This window comes from Mus pahari, chromosome 13 (assembly GCF_900095145.1).
Source record: "Mus pahari chromosome 13, PAHARI_EIJ_v1.1, whole genome shotgun sequence".
Taxonomy (NCBI): domain Eukaryota; kingdom Metazoa; phylum Chordata; class Mammalia; order Rodentia; family Muridae; genus Mus; species Mus pahari.
Genome location: NC_034602.1, coordinates 44,208,829 through 44,229,370, shown reverse-complemented (window position 1 = coordinate 44,229,370; position 20,542 = coordinate 44,208,829). Strand labels below are relative to the sequence as shown.

The 20,542-nt window shown below is 45.3% G+C and overlaps 1 protein-coding gene across 1 annotated transcript in view; it reads left to right on the top strand.

The window, feature by feature from the left end:
• Ppargc1a (PPARG coactivator 1 alpha) overlaps positions 1 to 20,542 on the top strand; it is a 655,760-nt gene that overhangs the window by 16,456 nt on the left and 618,762 nt on the right. The window lies entirely within an intron of this gene.

Sequence of the window (20,542 nt, the reverse complement as noted above, 5' to 3'; positions counted from 1 at the left end):
CTCTCTCTCTCTCTCTCTCTCTCTCTCTCTCTCTCTCTCTCTCTCTTTCTATACACACACACACACACATACACACACACATATATATGCTGTTGCTTTCTTGCAGTATACTAGAGGTCTCCCCAAGACTTTGGTCTGAAACAGCATCCATGAGGAAGTGTACAATATGCATCAAGAACATGTGTTGAGGTCAGCTGGGTGGTTCTGCAGGAGTCTGTTGTTGGATTGCTTGTGTCTGCAGCCAGCCAGCAGCTGGATAATTTTGCCTATGGTAGCAGATGACTGGCAACTGACAGGGGAGTGGACTAACTAAGCTGTGAGTCCAGGTACCCATCATTCCGAAGTTAGCTGTAACTGACCCAGGGAGAACAAGAAGAGTGAGGTCTCGGGGCCTGGATTGGAGCTCACAAGAGATCACTTCAAGATCATCCTATTGGTCAGAGCAAATCACAGGGAACCCATATTCAGGGAGAAGAGGAAGGAATGCTAACTCTTGATTGGAGAGTTTATCTTTCAGAGGTCTTTTTCTCCCTCCCTCCCTTCCTCCCTTTCTTTCATTTATTATTATTATTTTTTCAAGACAGGGTTTCTCTGTGTAGCCCTGGCTGTCCTTAAACTCACTCTGTAGACCAGGCTGTCCTCGAACTCAGAAATCCACCTGCTTCTGCCTCCCAAGTGCTGGAATTAAAGGCGTGTGCCACCACTGCCCAGCCCTCAGAGAGTCTTTAAAGGCTTACCATAAAGAAGCTTCATGCATGTGTGGCAAAGCGCGTAGCCACCCCTTAGCCTACTGCATCTGGAACCCTACCTGACTCACACCATGTGTCCTTTTACTTAAGGCCAGTCATTAGATTGAGAAAATATTGTCTCGATGGCGACTCTCCCACTTGTCTACATCGTCAACTGATGCCCAACGTGTTTCTCACACTTGATATCTGCATTAGTTTTCTAAGGCCAGTGTAGCAAAGTACCAGAAACTGGGTGTCCTGTTCCACTGATATTTGTCAGATTGTAGTCTGCAGGCTTGAAATCTGCAATACTGGAAGTTTGGATCCTTTCCCTGGAGACGGCCACCTTCTCCCTGTGTCTCATAGAACTACTGTTCTATGCATCTCTGTCCATGTTTCTTCTTCTTATAAGGGCACTGGTCATGTTAGAATAGGGGACATTTTAATTTTCTCCCATGCATAAAGTTATACCTGCAAGGACCCTTTCTTCCATCCCAAACATATCCTGAACTTAACCAAAGTAACACTGTTAGTATAACTTTCTATCAGCTATTTTTCAGTTTCACTCCACTGTGGGTTGAGGAGATGGCTCAGTGGGCACCTACATAAGACTGGACCTGGTAGCACATGTCTGCAATCTCTACTCTCCTGTAGGGTAAAGGGAGGCAGAGGCAGGCCAGTCCCCAGAAGCTCTTGGACAGCTACCCAGGTGGACCTAGCTGCTAACAAGAGATCCCGCCTTAAATAACCTAGAAGGGTAATATCTGAGGTTGTCTTCTGACCTCCATACACACGCCAGTGTGTGCCTGTGCCTGCAGTCACACACACAAATGTGAATGTGCACACACATAGAACAATGTGTTCCAGGGATGGGGCTGAGATCTCTGGTCCTTTGTAGGATGGCTAATGTCAAGTGTTGCAATCATTTTTATCCGCTCTTCTAGACTCTAAGCTCTTTGAAGGTAAGATGTTTGCCTTAATGTCTTCTGAGTCATGGAAGAGCAGGTCCCTTGATACATAGTGACTACCTTGAACAAAAACTGCACATTTTTTTTCTGCTTATAGAAAAAGAAGTAAAATTACCTACTATGAGGACATGGTCTGCCAGAGACGTGATGATCTAAAGATTTTATAAGGTGAAGAAGAGCAGCGAAGGCAGATTCTATGCTTTTAGGCTGGTCATCGACATGGATGTGACAAGATTCTGGTCTTCAGTCATTCACAACAGGATTCTGACCAGTACAGAATGATAGAAGATAGGCAGAGGGGGGCTTAACGGACCTGCTGCATCAGTAGCACATGTTCTGTTAACTAAAGAAATGAAATACCTTGCCAATGACAATGATGTTAAAATTGTCTGAATCAGTCTGCATTAGTCAGAATTCTCTAGAGAAACAGACAAGAGCATCTATCTATCTATCTATCTATCTATCTATCTATCTATCTATCATCTATCTATCTATCTATCTATCTATCTATCTATCTATCTATCTATCATCTATCATTTATCACTTATCATTTATCATCTGTTTGTCTATCTACTTATCTATCATTTGTCCTCTCTCTCTCTCTCTCTCTCTCTCTCTCTCTCTCTCTCTCTCTCTCAAAATCTCTCACCTACTGGATCTGTCTGTAATTAATTGGCTTATGCTGCTCTAGAGACCTGCTAAGTCCAAAATCTGCAGGGTAAGCTGTCAGGCTTGAGATGCAGGGAAGAGCCACAGCTTAACTTACAAGGAAACGTCCCTCAGCCTTCATCAGACTGGATGAGGTTTCCCTACCCCAGAGAGGGTAACTTGCTTTGCTCCAATCCATTCATTTAAATGCTGATCATCCAATTTAAACACTGCCACCAAAACATTCAGAATAATATCTGGTTAAACCTTTGGGCACTGTAGCCCAGGCAATGGACATGCACAGTAAACTGTACCACACAGCCCATGTTTGATGAACCACAGCAGAGAATGTAGTGGTCATATTGCAGGCAAGAGTATATAAACATAATTTAGCCATTGATTTGTATCTGTGGGTAGAAGTGAATGGCCTTGAAGACATCATTAGGATACTGCCTGAGTTATATATCAGTCAATGTTTAAAAGCATACTCAGTAGTTTAAAGATAGCCATAGGACTTAGGGTAACTACTGTTGAAGATAGGGAAAGGCCTGAATATTTAAGGAAACTTTAATATTATTATTTGAGGGTTAATTAAATTCTGGTCAATAAGATACAACAGAAATATAGAAACAGTATTCATTTTTTTATGTCAACATGAAATCAAAAGTTTATGGTGTGTGCTTGGAGTGGTAAAACAGTGAAAATCATGATGGCATTTGATTGGGAGGGAAGGCTCAAGTGCTGAGAGCCTGTGTTCCCTCGCCCTCCCCCTCCGCCCAACCCACCTCCAGTATCTACTCTGTCTGTGGCTCTCATCAAAAGTCCGATGCTTCCTGGTTTTGAGCAGATGCCGAGTTTAGAGAAGAAACCACTGTTTTCTTAGACAGTTTTCAGTTTCTGAGAAAAAAAAAAATCCTTTCATAGCAAAAGTAGTGTCTGTGGGTGGCCATTCATGAGGCAGCGAGGGGCAGGTCCCCGCATCATCACAGGGCCATGAAAACACTGGTAGAACTTGAGACAAACTATTTCCTTTTCTTCAAATGGCCAGATATTTAGATGATGAAATACTCTCTTCCAAGATGACTGTAGGCACCTGGCCCAGATTTAATATGCAGTGTTTATAAAGTCAAGGCGTGAGAAAAAGGTTACTTGTAGTGATAAATTCAACAAGGCTGTTATTAATGCTACCATCATTTTTCCTAGTGATTGTCATCCCTTCACATTTACCAGGAAGACTTCTGGAAGCATTTCTATCTTCCTAGGTTGGCTCTGGAAGAATTCTGCCTTGCAGTAACGTCGTACGTAGCTTCCCAAATGTGGAATCCTCCCACAGGAAAGTTCCAGAGGGAGTGTGACTAGGTGTGACAGTGAAGGTCTCCTGCTTCACAGTTGGTTTTGCACATCACTAACCCTGTCTTCTGATCTGTGAAATGGAACTTCAACATCTACTTTCCCATTTTAGGAGTTAAATGAGGCTATAGGCTCGACAAGCTTAGGAACACATTTGGCATGTAGGGAGCCAGTGGTGATGTCAGTTTTATACTGAGAGACAGACTGACTGGTCAGAATATAGAGAATAATTGACTGTTGAACACTCAGACATAAGTGGGACATCTGTATCACCCTTCCACGCTCACCCAAACTCCAAGGCTCAGAGAACAGTATGGAAGAAGGGACAAAAAGAATGTAAGACCCGGAGGAGAAGGAGCAGCGTGCAGTGTTGACAGAGGGGATGGCATGGCTATGCTGTCCTTGAAGTCAGAGAAGCTGTGAGACCCTGCACAAGCTCTGTAGAAGATTGGGCCTTTCAGCACCTTGTCAAGGAGAGGGAAAGAGCTTTTGGGGGTTCTACCCTTCCAGTTATTTGCAGATAACAGTTGGTGGGGGATGATGGGACATTTTCTTCAGTGGTATAGCCACCAGTAAGGCAGATGTTCTCCTGTAAACAAACTCTCTGAAACAAACTACTACAAAGAACCCTGATGAAACCCAATTGGGACACACACCAAAACACACACACACACACACACACACACACACACACACACACACACACACGCACACACGCACACGCATGCATGCACATGCACGCACGCGTGCACACATACACGCACGCACACACACACACACACACACACACACACACACACACGCACATGCACGCGCGCACACGCACACACATATCATGAGTGGAAACAAAAGACAGACCAGTTGGGAGGAAGAAGAAGGTTAATGGAATAGGGATAGGGACCAGAGGGGATAAGGAGGGAGTATGATAGAATACATTATGTACATGTATAAAAATGTCATAATAACCCATTATTATGTATAATTTACATATATTAATAAAACATTAAGAATGGAAGAGACAGAGAGATGGTATATTAAATGATGTTAATCAGATATACAAGAGACCGTTTTGAGAAACCATAGTGTATTTGGTTCAGCTAACCCATGCTGGATTTATTCTCAGAGATCATGATGATGGTGAGTCCAGTTTCAGCACAGTATTTCTAAGAATTCACTTGTTTATTGCTTTATTCAGAAGCCTTATGCTCAAATATACACAAGTCAGATCATTTCTAGGAGGTTTGTAGTCTGATTAAGATTTTAATATTTCCCTCCTGATTTCTGCATGCAAAAATGGAACAATTTGCCCATTTATTTGCAAGGAATAAAAACATATAATACCAAAGAAAATTAGAAGGCAAAACTCTAGAATAACATGATTCTTCAGAAAATACAATCCAATTATAGAAGACAGGTAATATCCAGTTCTTTTTTGGTTGACCTATAATAAATGCAGATTGTCTAGGTATTTAATATAGAGTGGTATTTCAAAGCCAAATGGTGGCTATTATTTCTATTATTGGGGGAGAAAGTAATATCAAGGTGGAAATTAGTACTCTGGGCTTAGAAATGGGGGAATGTCTTATGAACAAAAGTGTCTCAAAAACACCCATTCTTTTGAGCACAAGCTAGGAGGCTGTTCTTCCACATAATGGAGTAATGCTGTGGGAGTGCCTATGGCAGGGCAGGCATGATTTGAGGACTTGGGCACAGAGAGCAAGAACAAAATAATCAGCCCAAGAACCCTGGACAGAGTAGCATCAACCCATGATACTATCTGAAAATGTCTGTGACTGTCACATGACTAGACAGAGAGTAACCAGCGACAAGAATGGTTCACGCTGCATGAGATGTGAAGTGTCCAGGCTGGAGGTTGTCCCCTTCCTGGGGAGGTCTTGGTTGAGGCTTCCCTCAGGGTAGGCTCAAGGAGAAGAAGCATTCTCCACTCGGCAAACTTTGGTTGGGACACAGAGAGGGTGTGGACAGAGATGAGGTCAGTGGTCACATAACCCAGGTTGTGCTGGACTGCAGGTCACATGAGGAATCTAGAATTAATTTCAGTGATATTGGAAACCACTGAGGTTGCTTAAGCAGAGGAAGGACTAGGCCTGATTGATGCTTTCTGAAGTCTGGCTCTGTAACAGAGAAAGGGTAAGAGTGAGGTCAATTGGAGGCTCTTGTGTGAGGCAGGTGAGGTGGCTCTGGTGGGGATTAAAGAAGGGAATTGCTAACTACGTTGCATGGCACTAATTGTCAACTCCATAGAGTCTAGACTAACATGGGAATAATCTCTGGGAATGCCTGGAGAAGATAATCTTGACTGCATTAATTGAGGTGGGAAGACGTGCCCACTGTGGGCGGTACCATTCCCTGGGCTTGTCAAAAATCGAGAAAGCAAGTGGAGTACAGGAAAGCAAGCCTTTCCAGCTCTCTGCTTTTTGAGTATGGATGCATGGTGACCAGCTCCCTTGAGGGGCCTGCTGCTGCCAGCTTACTCCCCTGTTACCTGGGATGGCAAGCCAGATAAACTCCTCCTCCCTTGAACTGCTTTCATTAGGGTCTTTTATCACGACATCAGGAGAAAAAGCTAAGACACCAATTTAAACCAGAAAGCATTTGTGCCGCTGCTTCTCCTTGCCAGCAGCACGCCAGGCTGATGGGCACACTTGGTAAGAAGAGCAGAGGAACGTGATGTCAGTCCCTCAGGCACTGGAGAGCAGATGACCTTCCACACCCAAGGTGTGCTGAGCCTCTGGCCCAGGCTGCTGGGTTGCTGTAAAGTTCTGAGAATGTTCCATCTGCGTATGTAAGGAAGCCATCCATCTTCATTTGAGGGAGAGACTAGGGAATTTCTCGTGGCAGAAGCTAAGGGCGGGTGCCCATGCTTTTTTTCTCCCATGAGTTGGGATTCCATGGCTGATGAGGATGGAGACAGATTCTCAGCACTCTGTAGCATTTTTTTTTTTTTTTTAACACTGGAATGTTTTGGATGTTTAAAAAAAGCAGCCAGCTGTTCTGTTGGTTAGGGAGAGGAAGAGCTGCCCAGTTGGAAGGAATAAGCCAGAAAGACATTTCTGGGAGACATGAGTCATGGGCTGCCATTGTCCCGTAGAAAAGAATGTCTCTTGGGACTGTTTCAAGCCAATTCTTTTTTCTTTCTAACGTTGAGGGGAACTTAAATGGGGCAGAAATAGGTTAACTATATGTGTCAGAGAGGGAGGAGTGGAGCAGGGACACAGTAGAACCTGGGGACCTGGTTTTAGTCTTTGCTTTGTGTGGTTCTTTGGTTTGTAGGGACCGATAGCATAGCAGATGCTCTGGGAGGAGTCTGGCGTACCTTGCAGTCCGTGGTCAAGAGTGAAGTGAAGCTGTGTCTCCTGTGGCAGAAGGCCAGGACATTCTTAGAGCCAGGTTCTGTTGTGACTCACCTGGGCTTGAGTCAGCAAAGGGCTGCCGGCATGTTCTGATCCCACACCCTCTCCGTCTCAGGATCAGAGCCATCTCTCTGGAGCACTCCACTGCCCATCTCTGCTTCGCTTGTCCCAGTTTTAAAGAGGGCAGTTAGTGTTTTGTGGTCAGCGTTTGGACTCACAGGCCTCATCCTCTTTAGTTAAAGGAGCATCTGGGGCCCTCTGGTTGGGCAGCGTGTCAGTGGAGCTGGGGAGGTGACATTGGACGTGCGCTACTGTCTGATGAAGAACCAGCTTCCGATTCTCAAAAGCCTGGCCACCATGTGGCAGGACACGGAGGGCAGAGAGCATTTCTGGTCATCCTTGGAGAAGGCTCCAGCATGCTGGTGTTCGCCATCTGACCTGGCCTGGGGAGAATTGTGCAGCCTCTCTAAGGGAGGTATGGAGGAGCACAGGGGAGAAGGGGCAGCAATTAGGTGGATGAAAGAGCCTGGCAGGGCACAAGGACATTACTAGGAAGGAATGTGTGTGTGTGTGTGTGTGTGTGTGTGCACATGTATGTGCAGTTTGCAGACGCATTTGCAAGAGGAGGCAAGGATGTGAGACAGTTCTCTAGAAGATTCACTTCCCCACACGCTCTGCTGTGAGAACCAGACCTTTTTCTAGCATCTTCCACGTTATTGCACAGAGTCTGTGTCTCTTTCCTTTTCTTGATGGATTAAAATATGTGAAGAGTTTCTACACTCGGTAGTGTAAATCCAAATGGGTTAAAGCAGTCTCAGAAAAAAAAAAAAAACAAACCCAATACCACATGATTTCTGTGCTATGTGGAGCTTAGATACTGTGTGTGTGTGTGTGTGTGTGTGTGTGTGTGTGTGAATTTGTACAATGTGAAGCCAGAAGTGGGATCATGAGAGGAGCAGAGATTTTTTTTTAAAAGGATTTGTTTTATTACTTTTAATTATGTGTACTTGTATGTGGCAGTGAGCATATGTGCACTGTCTCACAGAGGGCAAAGAAGTCAGATCCCCCTGGAGCAGGAGTTACAGGCCATTGTGGGCTGCTCTGTGTGGGTGCTGGGAATCAAACCCGGGTCCTGTGCAAGAGAAGGATGCACTTTACACCACAGAGCCACCTCTCCAGCTCTGAAGGAAGAGATCTTTCAGGAGGTGGAGCCAGAAAGCATTGTGGGACCTCTGTGAAAAGAAAGTAAAAGGCAGGGTGGGGACTAACTGGGGGGGGGTGAAGGGGAACTGGCTGGAAGGGGCAGAGACACGGAAAGATGGGGAGGAAACAAAGGGGAATGAAGTATAAGGATGCGCACATGAAGACGTCATGATGAGACTCACTACTGCATACTACCTTAAAAATGTAGGCCAGAGACCTGAATACCTGTCTCACCAGAAGAGGCACAGAAGTTCATGGGAGGTGTGAGAGGGAGGATGCTCAATCACTAAACTAGCAGGGAAATGCCAATCAAAACCACACTTTGATATCACCACACCTCTGTGTTATCTATAAAACAAAGTATTATATAAAATAATCATATAAAAACTATATAAAAATCATGAAACCTGAGAAACAGAAGCAGTACCTGTCAGCAAGGAGGTGGAGAAAGTGCACTGTCCGCTTTCCGGTTCTGGCTTTGATGCATGTCAGGATCCAGAGCAAGATGCTGTTGGGAATTAGAAGTCCATTTCAGTGGTGTTGAATGAACACCTGTTTCCCAGAAATGTCTTCTGCACTCTCAGAATGTATGCCCAATAAACATGGACATGTCATATAGGGCGATCCTTCAGATTATTTTCACACATCTCTCCTGCCCTACTCAGACCCAAGACCTTCCAATGTGCTAAGGATCGTGTGCTCTGGATCACTGAGATGCTTTAAACCCAAAGCCGAGCAAACCCCACATTTCATCCTCCGCACGTGAAATCATTACTATTGTATAATTACAGTAAGCCCCATCCCTGGCACTTTGAAAGGTGCTTATGTGAAGTTGCAGGGTACGGCCCTGACAGCCTGGTTTGCCGTCAGAAGAGACAAAGAGGAATTGTCAGCGTATTGATTTTTGTCTCAACACAGCCTCACAGACACATGATTTAGAAAACGCTTAAATGAAAAAGCAGTCAGGGATTATGTGCCTTCAATAGAGCAAGATGATCTGTCTTGAGATCTTATTCAATGGTCACACCTGTGGACGCCACTGACCGTAGAGTCTGGATTCTGGCGGATGTAGTGATCGAACACAAATGTGTATTTGCGGTAGACCCGACTTTCCAGTGGCCTAACACTGGGAGAAGATTTCAGTGGAAGATTCCCTGAGCTGACTTCAGGCCTTGCAGTCTGAAGCAGGGCTACCCTGCCAGGTCTGGGCTGAGGTTATCCAAAGACCCATCCTTTGTTCTTCAGTTTCCTGGTAAGGCATGAGGCTAGCCCGTGGTTCTGACTCACAGTCAAGATGCTGTGTTTTGTGAAAACCTTCTTGCTGTAGAGTCCCACAGTGGTGCTGGGGCATCGGGTGACACTCATGAGAGGTCCCACTTACCATTGATGTACTTCCTCTATAGATGGATGAGTCCATTTCTTAAGACAAAGTCCTCATTCCCTGCCTCTTAATATTTTATAATGGGGATTACAATTTCATATGTGTGTGTGTTTGAAGGATAACTGGTTTCAGACCACTGCAACTTTGTATTATTCTCTGTTACTTATTCATCTAGACAAGGGATCTCTGTGTAGCTCAGGGTGGTCTTGAACTCCAAAGCCTCAGCTCTGAGTCCTGAGCGCTGAGGTTATAGGTGTGCACCATCATGCCCAGCTGTTCTCTTTTATTGAATTAGTTTCATCTTCCAGTTGAATAGGTGCTTCCCTGCAGGTGAAAATTCCCCAACCCCATTCTTTGCTCTTTGCTCTAACTTTAGTTTATGGGTTTGTGTTTATGTATTTTTAGTGTAGACAAGTTCTATAGACTATTAATTTGAACTGCCTAAAAGCAATGTTTCTAAAACAGAAGTCTGGCTGTGATAATCCCTTTTAAAAAAAGGGGTGGCCAGAGTGACTCCACATCTGTAATTCCAGCACTCAGGGGCTCAGGCAAGAGGATGGAGACCACCAGAGTAGCCTGGGCTACCTATAAAGTTCTAGGTCAGCCTGGACTCTGACCTGGTTGCTTGACCACATGCAAGCTTTGTGGTACCCCTTTTTGCTTCACATATTCCTTCCCTAGTGCCGGAGTGATCAGGAGTTCTTTTCTGGTGTTGTGTGACAAAGGTCTCCGGCCACTGAGTCTTGGTCTTCAGAGGTCTCTCTGACCAAATCCTCCCCTTCAGTTCTAATGCTTCTGTTTGAAAAAGGTTCAATTTTTAAAAAAACTAAAATAGTGATATTAAAACAAAAGTATTTGAGGTAAAGAATATATGAAACAAAAAAGATTGTTTGCCCAGCCAGAAAAAAAAAATAGATATTTTGTGCAGGTTAAAAAAGCATATTAATAACTTCATGAGGCTAACCAATTTAGGACTCAATTAGGAATGTGATCCCAGGAACTACATACAAATTATTGTAATTATCATGACAGGAAATGGTAATCCTAGGATATGGTAGGAGGCAGAAATTTAAAAGGGGGAATATATTATTTAAAAGTCAGGCAGCTTGTCTTTGTGGCCCTAAGAGTTGAACTGGGGAAATTAAAGAGCTCAGATCATAAACTAGCAGCACAAGGAAGCCCCAAGCTATCCACTCAGCAAAAAATCAGCACCACGACTGGAAAGCCAGGCTTGTGGTTACTTAATGGAAGCGAGTGTTTAATCGTGTCAGGGCCACTGTGTGCCATAGATTTAACATACCATCACGAACATATTTTGCAACTTGGACAATTAATTCCACACCTGTACGGTCCCGCATCCAGCTTTATAAAACATGTCATCCCCATAAAAATAAATGTACGTGGCAAATAGCCTTCTCTCCCGTTTGCCAAAAAAACAGATTACTATCAGGATGGCCGAATTATCACCTGCTGTCAACAAATGGATTACCCAAGTTAAGGTCATTATTGTTGCTGTCATTATGGTGTGTATTAAAGCTGGCGTGTGTGAACAGAGGGCTGAGATGGATGGGCCAGAATCTAGCTGGGGCTGCTATTAGACCTTTGTGAACTTCATTGAGCATGCTTGCAAGATGATGAATTAAATCTAACCATGCAACCCTTCGGTTTTTTTTTTTTTTTCAGAAACTGCTAAATGATAATTTTTTTCTTCTTTCTTACTAAAGGTTTTAGATTAACTTAGCATCCATGAACGTCTACACGTTGTCATCTCCTGACATTTTTTTCCTTCTGGATTTTTAGAAATATAATACAAGATAAAAATACACTTGGATTTGAAATGGCAAGGAGTAGAGATAACAAGAATATTTATTAGTTTACTCCTTGGCTTTTTATTTGCCTTCCTTATTATTTATGGAATTTATACTTGTTCCCCCTCCCCCACTTAAGGAGAATACCTTTAAAGTCTTTTGCAGATAACTTTGATTTCCTTGTTTCTATTTTATTTAATTAAACTTTTTGAAGGCATTTTTCACCCTATTTAAATGAAACATGACTGCGGAGGAGATGAATATAAACATCTTTGCATAGCCGATATGTTGAAAAATGCATGACCACTTAAATGTCACAACTCGGCGGAGCCTTTTCTTTTCATTCTTGCGCTGTTGAATTTTAAGGACAAATCGTACTTCACATTCCTTGCGTGGCTTAAGTCAGGTGGCGCCGTGCGCTTCTGGGTAGGAATGCATTTCTGTGAGGAGACTGATGGATCTCAGGGCTTCTCCTTCCATCTCCTCTCCTTCCTTTTCCCTTCCCTTTGCAGCTGCTCTTCCTATTCCCATCCCGCCCCCACCCCCCACCCCGTGCAGTCCCCAGCCCTCCTTTCTACCTCTTCCTCTGTATTTCCGGTTGGTTCCTCTCTTGGCAAATTGCCTGGTTAGAGGGGATGACAGATGTGAGGCTGGCCTTGGCCCACACCAGCACGTTGCACTTTCTGGGCATTGGTCCTTCTTTCTATCTCCAGTGCCTCCAGGGACTGAGACTGAGCTCGCCCCATTCTGCCATGCCTAGGAGTGAAGTTTAGTTTGCTGCTGCTGGCCCTGCCCTTGGCCCAGCCCGGTCCGGTCCGGTCTGGTCCGGTCCGTGGCCCCGCCTGTGGTCCTGCCCCTGCCTCTCATTGACTTGCTTCATTAGCAAGGCTGCAGTAGCCTAGACTCTGGGAATGAGGTAAGGTCTGGTTCAGATGTCCTACCAACCGGATCCCACAGGGCAGGGGAATACTAATCGGAAAAGGAAGCGAAAGGACACAGAAGAAATTAGGTAATTATAGCGAGAATAAATCAGACAGTGTCAGAATAGGGGAAGTGGGGCAGGGAACGTGTGCTAAGCAAACAATGCAGGTGAAACCCTCCCTTGACTATGGAGTCTGTGTTTGTCCTTTTCTACAGTTGCAGCTGTCCCACAGTTTCTGGCCAGGAAGAGACAGCTGTTCAAAGGAACCGTGAAGTTGACATGATCTCAGACCTTAGGCTTCATGTTGCTCTAGATTTCTTGGCCATGTGAGGGCCTTGTAAACCAAAATTAGCCTCTGTGTTTGAAGAGGAGGCAACTTTTCTCAGTCCATCATTGCCCTGCACGTTTGGCTTTTTTTTTTTTTTTTTAAATCGTAAGTGGATATTCCAGTTTTTTACCTATGTATTTGCTTGTGTTCTGGGTCTGCTGGCTTTTAAATGTTGACAACCAAATAAAAACACAAGAGTGTGAGCCTTACCAAATAAGTCTGTTGGGGGTGAGGTGTGCATAAACATGTCCAGGGCCACAGGTAATGACTTGGTTTAATGCGTGAGGCTTGATGTACTGAGCATCAACCATGATCTACTTCGCTCCCTTCTTGGTCTAGCCTTACTCCCAGGCTGGGGTTGCTATTCCCCTTGATAGGAGCTAAAGGAAGAAACTGAGGGGGACCTCGGAAGAGACTCTGAATTCAACAAATGTCCCCTGATACCTACTGTGTACAGGAAAATGTACAAGGGTTTCTGTTCTGTAGATACTTCTGGTCAACCTCAGAAGATGGAGGGGTATCTGTGAATGTTCCCATCATTAGACTGAAATACTATGTTATAGGCCTCTCAGGATCCAATGGCAAGTGACTGTCACAGATGACCTTGTTACAGGAACTCTGAGGAAGGACGGAGACCTCTATTTGGGCTTCATAGGCTGAAGGATTTCCATGAACCAAAGGAGCAGGCAGAGTATCCATGATAGAGAGGATAAAGAAGAGGGAGTTCAGAGTGGGGGGTGTGGGTAGCTTCTCTTTGAGAAGACGCCTCAAGGTAAGGGGCTTGCAGAGGCACACACAGGAAGTAACAGCAAGGAAAGCTAGGACCTCAGGTCTTGCTGTGTGTAACTGTCTACCGGTCACTTTATTAGCTGACTCTTGAATCTTTGATGTCCAGGGATGAGAATAGCTATGACAAAGTCACTCCATGCCACTTCAGGGTTCTCATGTATGTTAGTTAGAGGTGGCACCGATTTAAAAAAAAAAAACAAAAAACAACAACAACATATTTTAAGGTAAAAGCAGTTGCTATTGGAACCCAGATAATAGCTGTACTGCCCCTGGGTATAAAAATCTACCCAATACCAGTTGTACATTGTAAGGAGAACTTGGGACTGCCTTGGACCCGAAAGAAAAGCCCAGGGGCAAAGTATAGCAAGGGGGTTATAGCAGAGTATGGAAGGGAGAGTGAGCAGGCAACTTCTTCCCAGCATGCATCAGGAGCCCTCACGGCTCTGGAGAGCTGTGGATTTTTAGACCTGATCTTATTAACTACAAAGCCCAGCGCTCAGCAGAATTTCTCACTCAAAACCCTCCAATTTAAAACAGATGAAAATGGTGCTTCCGTCTCCCCACCAGGTCTCCTTTCAGGGTTCTGTGTTTAGCCCTGGGGCTTGGGAAACCAATATTACATCAGTTCTACTCTTAAAGGATGAGAAAGATGGAGAATGTGGGAAGACAACGTTCTAGGCCAGGACTCTCCATATCCCAGGGAGACTCCCCAGGCCAGTTCCCCACAGTGGGGAGAGGGATGGAGGCAGCAGGTCTGTGTGACTGTTACTCCATCTCCTCAAGTCCTTCCTGGTAAATGGCTCATCGTATGCATTGTATATTAATTAGCTCAGGGGAAAATAATCACAGCTAAATTGCATTATGTTATACAATAAATCGAATGGCAGCATATTTTAGGGGTATGTACCAAACTTAATTTTCGTTTTGTTGATGAGCTATAGTATCAAAAATATCTGGAGACCGCACCGTCCTCTATTATAAATGTCAGCCTTTGGTATCGCAAATCCTATCTACTCCAGGATCCAATTCCCACCATGGCAGAAGCAGAGAAGCTCAGCCTTCCCACGAAGAGAGTTTAACTGCTTAAGGGCCCTTGGCAATTTGTCATTTATGGCAGGTTTTGAGGACATAAACATTGCAGTGGTATTTTTGAAAGGAAATGTTTATCATTATAGCTCCCAAACACATCACAAACAGAAACAATAATTTCATTAGTAGCTGAAAATTGTAATAATGCTGTTGAATATAAATTTCACAGCTATGGTAATTCTGAAACACAAGGATGGTGAATAAATAATCACAGCAGTATGATTGGGAATAAACTTCATCTCTGTGAGTGAGATGCAAGTGGGAGGGGCTGACGGAGATGGCCGTTTGGGGTTACTGTTTCCAGCTGGGGGTCAGGTCATTGCAGTAGGCGTGCATCCGGTTCTCCAGTATCAAACCTTGGACAGAGACTGGGATGACAACCTCTCACCCCAACCTGAATCTCACAGCTCCTGTGCTTTAAGACATTTATCACCTCTCCAATTCCACCCTGTTACAAGACCCAAGGGTTAGCCTCCCTCTCTCCATTTCTCCACATCGAGCCTCTCAAGAAGCCGAGCTGCTTCACCCCTGGACTGTGTCTGGAGTCAGTCGCTCCTTCCCCACCTCATCTGGTGGGGACCACTGTGATGCCTCCCGCTGTCCTATTCTATCCAGTGTGTTCCCCTCCAACTGAGCCATCAATAGACTGAGCATCTGTTACTACTCTGTGATCCCTGGATAAGCTATAACCTGCCTGTGGCTGCATCTTTCTTATAAAATCAGCTCCAGTCTCTGTGACTGCTCTTCAAACCCATGGGACTGCCTCTTCCCATACACCTTTCTTCCTCAGTCACTATTGCACTTTGGACACCAGCCTAGGCCAACCACAGGATTCTCCTGTCCCCTCAGCTTAGAGTTGATTTGTGTCCATCCTTCAAGGCTACTTTAGTCCCTTCTCATAGGAGCACCTATCATTGCTAAATTAGCCCCTGGGGGCTTTCAATCCTGTTGCCCATCTCCCTAGAGCTGTGGCTTCTGGACCTCCAGGGATAACATTTCTCCTAGAACATAGGGTGGTCCAGATGCCCTTGAAACTCTTTCAGGAAGCAGTCCTCCATCATTTGTGGCTTTCAGGCTTACAGCTCCACTTCTAATGAGGACAGGCATCATCACACTCCACAAGCGAAATGCTCACGTCTGTGGATGCTCCTCTGGGCTCTTCACGGAGCAGGCCAGACAGATGTTCCTAACCTGCCATGGGTCTGGGCTGAGGTGTCAGATAGATGTCAAGCTGTCTGCCACCTCTGCTTACCTCTGAGAGCGATAAAACTCAGAGCAGAGCCTCATGCGGCCACCTTGGAGCCCAAGGCCGTGCAAAGATCAGTTTGCCCACTCTGCCTCTCTGCAAAAATGTAAACATTTTGCTTATTATCAAACTTATGTCTTTTTCTTCCTTTCTCCCTCTTTCCCACTTAAAAAAAAAGATTTATTTTATGTATATGAGTATTTTATCTGCACTTATGTTTGTATACCGTGCACATCTCTGGTGCCCATAGAGGTCTGAAGAGGGCATGTGATACCTTGGGACTGGTACCCAGGGACTGGAGTTACAGATGGTTGTGAGCTGTCAAATTGGTTGGTGTTGGAAAAAGAAGCTGGATCCTCTGCAATGACACCAAGTGCCCTTAACCACTGAGCCATCTCCCTAGCTCCCTCTCTCTGACTCCTTAATGATATCCTTGATACATCACTGAGCTATGCCTCTAGCCACTGATGCCAGTTTTGTTGTTGTGTGTGTACGTTTGCATGTATATGGTATGCATGTACACAAATATGTTCAAGTGTGTGTATGCACGTGTGTGCATGTGCAGGTGGAGGCAAGAAGTCAACACAGGATGTCTCCCTCGATTTCTCTACCCCCTTAGTTTTTTGAGACAGGCTCTGTTACTATACCTGGAGCTCACCAATGTGGCTATGCCGGCTGCCAAGAGAGTTTCAGCCTGTCTCTGAAACTGTCCTTGGTGCTTGGATCACAGATGGGTGCTGCTGCACCCAGCTTTTGATATGCGTGCTGGGGATACAAACCCTGGTCTTCGTGTTCACATAGCAAGCACTTCGCTGGGCAAGCTGTCTCCCCAGCTCTGCACGCCAGTTTTTAAACACTGCATGGAATCACTTTTTATGCTTAGTGAAATTCTGGTGCCTTTACGTTTGGAATTCAAGACAAGTGCCTCGCCTACTCCACTGTGTCTCCAGAACCACGTTGACCTGGATGTGAGGGCATCTCAGGATCCAGAGAGATTTTAACTGAGGGGAATGGTTGACGACTGTCACATGTTTTGGCAGTATGGATGCAACCTAGTTTCCTACCCCATGAAGCTGACACAAAGAGGCCAGATCAGAGCTGAGGACAGGGATACACACACACACACACACACACACACACACACACACACACACCATCATCATCATCATCATCATCATCCAATATTGGCTGAGGTCCAGGAGCAGATTTTAACACAATGGAAAGAGCAGAATTTGGGGGTCTCTGGACTTCAGGCTTTGATTTTCTCATCTTGCTGCACAGTCTAAGGCAAGGCTGTACCCTCCTGGTGTCCCCAAGTCTCTATTGGTCAAATGCAGAGTTAAGACAGCATCTGTGTTGGGTTGTGGGGAACATTAATGAGACACTTGGCTCATCCCAGGCCTGTCTAGAGAGTGCCCATGGTGTGCAGGTTTTTCATGTAATTTGGGGATTCAGAGGTGAGAAGGTGATAAGAAAGAATTGTCCTCACACCCCACCTCCTGGTACCTTCGGGTAGAAGGGGCAATGGAAATCTTTCTGGGTCAACCTATGTGCTTTTGCGTTCCATGTGCTCACCAGAAGTTCCTGTGCTGTGAGAAGGCAGGGGAGGGTCTCCTTGGGGAAGCTAGGATCCCAGGTGGTCACAGCAGGTAGGAAGGTCCTCCAGGCAAAGAAGGACAGGAATGAGATATTTTTAAAAAGGAGCACAGAACATTCATTTGTGAAGCCAGTTTCCCATCATGAGCCTCTCTGCTGGGCTCTGGGAGATATGGGCATGAATTCTAGAAGCTTCCCTGGCTGACTAAGCTTTCAACTCTTAAGAGCTGAGTTCTGGAGAATGGGACTACATGAGAAGTTTCCAGAAAGAGACGAGAGAAACCCCATGGAGTGAAGAAGGAGGGAAAAGGGTTAACTCAGAAGAGTCAACCTTATGATGAACAGGGAGTAAATGACAAGGGATGATTCTGTGTCACCTGCCATTTTTCTTGGGAAGCAAAAGTTCTTTTCCAGAAATCACTCAGGTGTTTGGCAAGAAAAGGCCCCAAGCTGGGGAGGGAGCTCCAGAGGTGAATTCCCTAGGGTGTGCATATTTGTGAACTAAAAGGTACAGGCAGCTCTTTTGGACAGGATCCATTTGCCCATGAGGCAGGTGAGCCAGGGGTTACTATAAAGATTTTAACTGGTAACTGGTAGTATGTTTCCATTGTTCTGTCAGGAACGAATGAGAATTAAGAGCCAGGAAGAACACAACTGTTGAACTGTAAATGTCATCTCAATGCAGCAAAAAGGAAATTGGCATTTCTGCAATCTTTGATGTTGGTAGAGCCATTTCCCCTAGAGGTAACAGGACAGGTGGAGAAGGGCCACTGATTCTGTTCCTTAGTCTCATGGCGTGACCTGAGAAAGTGTGTGCTTCCAAATCCTGGCATGAAGTGTTGCGGTGACTGTTGGTCACGCAAATGGCATTTGTGCAGCTGATACAGCCTAGACACTTACATCGAATCCTCCAGAAGGTCTCGGCTCTTGCATCTGAGCCAGTGATGGAGAGGTGAGAAATCCTATGTCCCATGAAGTCCCTCTGCTCTCTGGTCATCCCGAGAGTGCTGTGACACAGAGGGCCGTGTGTGGCATGCCCCATCAGCTCAGGAAGAAAGCTACATCGGATCCAGAGCCAATCCGCCAGCCAAGCCCTGTGATGCCGGCTTGGTAATTAACAGTTCCAGCTTTCCTGAGGGGGCTCGTCAACGCCAAGCTGCACCAAGCTGCGAAAAGTCCCATCTGAGAGGTGGCGGGTTCACAGCAGAAACTCCTCTGTCGCCTGTTGTTAATGTCTCTCAGCCTGAGTTCCTTCTTTCCTTCAGGGAGAGGTGGTCATTCTTATCAGCCGCCTTCCAGGGATCATGGGGGACACAAGTGAAGATCTCTGTGCCGTTCAGAGGTCATAAGGTGTTGACAGTGATGGCAAGAGAGCCAATCAACAAGTTGTCCTGCCATCCACGGCTTTGGAGGATGCAGCTATTTTAGAGGACAGTGAGCTTGGAGCCATTTGTGAGTCAAGGCTTTATGAGAAGCAGGAGCATACCATCTGGCCCTGGGTCCCTGCCAGGTGGAGGACACTTCAAGCTTCTTGAGTTTCTGTGGTGAAAATGGGGGCCAGAGTGTGTGCTCAGGAATGGGCGAAGAGCTAGGGCTCGGTTGACAAAAAGGGGAGGGGCGGAGGGGGCAGGAGGTGGTCCAGTGGTGGATCACTTGTGTGACATGCAGTCTGTGGACTGATGAAAGAGAAGCAGGCAGGGATATGAGAATCCTTACATCTGTAGAAAGACAGCTCATAGGTCTCAGTGCCATCAGCAAGGATGCAAAAGGTATAGATAGCTCTTGGCTGCAGCTTTGTATCCCAGGTTACCCCATTGCCTGTGGTCTGTGATTGACAGAGGAGGGAGATAGATCATGAAGACTGAGCTCTTACTCCAAGGATAGGGAATGAAAACAAAACAAAACAAAAACCAAACCAAACCAAAACAACAACAACAACAACAACAACAACAACAAACAAAGAAAACCAACAACAACAAAAAAGAGGAAAACAAAACCAGTTCGGATTGGTGGCCGATGTAAACCTGTAATTCCACCATTTCAGAGGATGAGGCAGAAGGATTGCCATGAGTTGTGGAGTAGCCAGGGCAACAGAGTGAGAGCCTGACTCAAAACTACTGAAACAAAGAAGCAGATAAAGGGGACAGGGTGCAAAAGGGAGTTACTATGGTGTGTTTAGTATACCAACTATACTGGGGATCAGTGAATGGGCGCAGTGGTATGTAAAAGCCTGCCAAGTGTTCCTTGGAGTGAGACACCCCATTTGCCACCTAAAACCTCTATAGAGGGGAATGGGGTGGGGGTGGGGTTCCCAGGACTGCTCAGCAGATGATGCTGGAGGATAATGTTGAAGGAGACATAGGTTTTTCTAGTTTATGAAACGTATAGGCCAAACTAAAACCCGGTGACCCACTGTATGAAGTAAATGGCTGCAGGGTTGGCCAATCAACCTTCCCAGAGAGTCGACGGCCCCCTCCCCCTCCCAGCGAAGTAAGTTAATATTTATTCATAGTATTAACATTTTTAAATGAAGTCATCCAGGAGCAGGCTCCTGAGAAAGAAATAAAAATGTGCAGAGACACTGGTTAGAAATGTTGTCACAGATGACGACCATGGCGGTAATTAACACGGAGGAAAAAGTCAATCTAGCAAGCGAAGAAACTGAAATATTTATATAAAAAAAATTTAAAAATCCCATTAGTTATTATCCAGGTGGACATATCACCATGTAATTATGGAGACTGCTAACAAAAGCAAATTTCCCTCTCTCCAGAGCCATCTCCAAGGTATCGAGTTGGCGGGACTTCTCTTCACGGGGAAGTAATTTAAATAGACAGGGAACGAGTTTAGGGTTGCTGTAAAATTTTCTTATTTTATAGGTCAAAATTGTGAATCCCAGGGCCGGAAACCACTGGAGAGAGGAGATGGCATGTGCCATGCGGATGCTCCCTGTGTGCTCAGGGAACCGTATTATGAAAGATGGTGGAGGAGATACTGTACCATGGGGAGTCACCGAAGCAGCAATGTGAACAGGGTGCAGGAGCTGTCAAAATAACCATCTTGTCTGCACTAGTGAGACCAGAACACACACACACACACACACACACACACA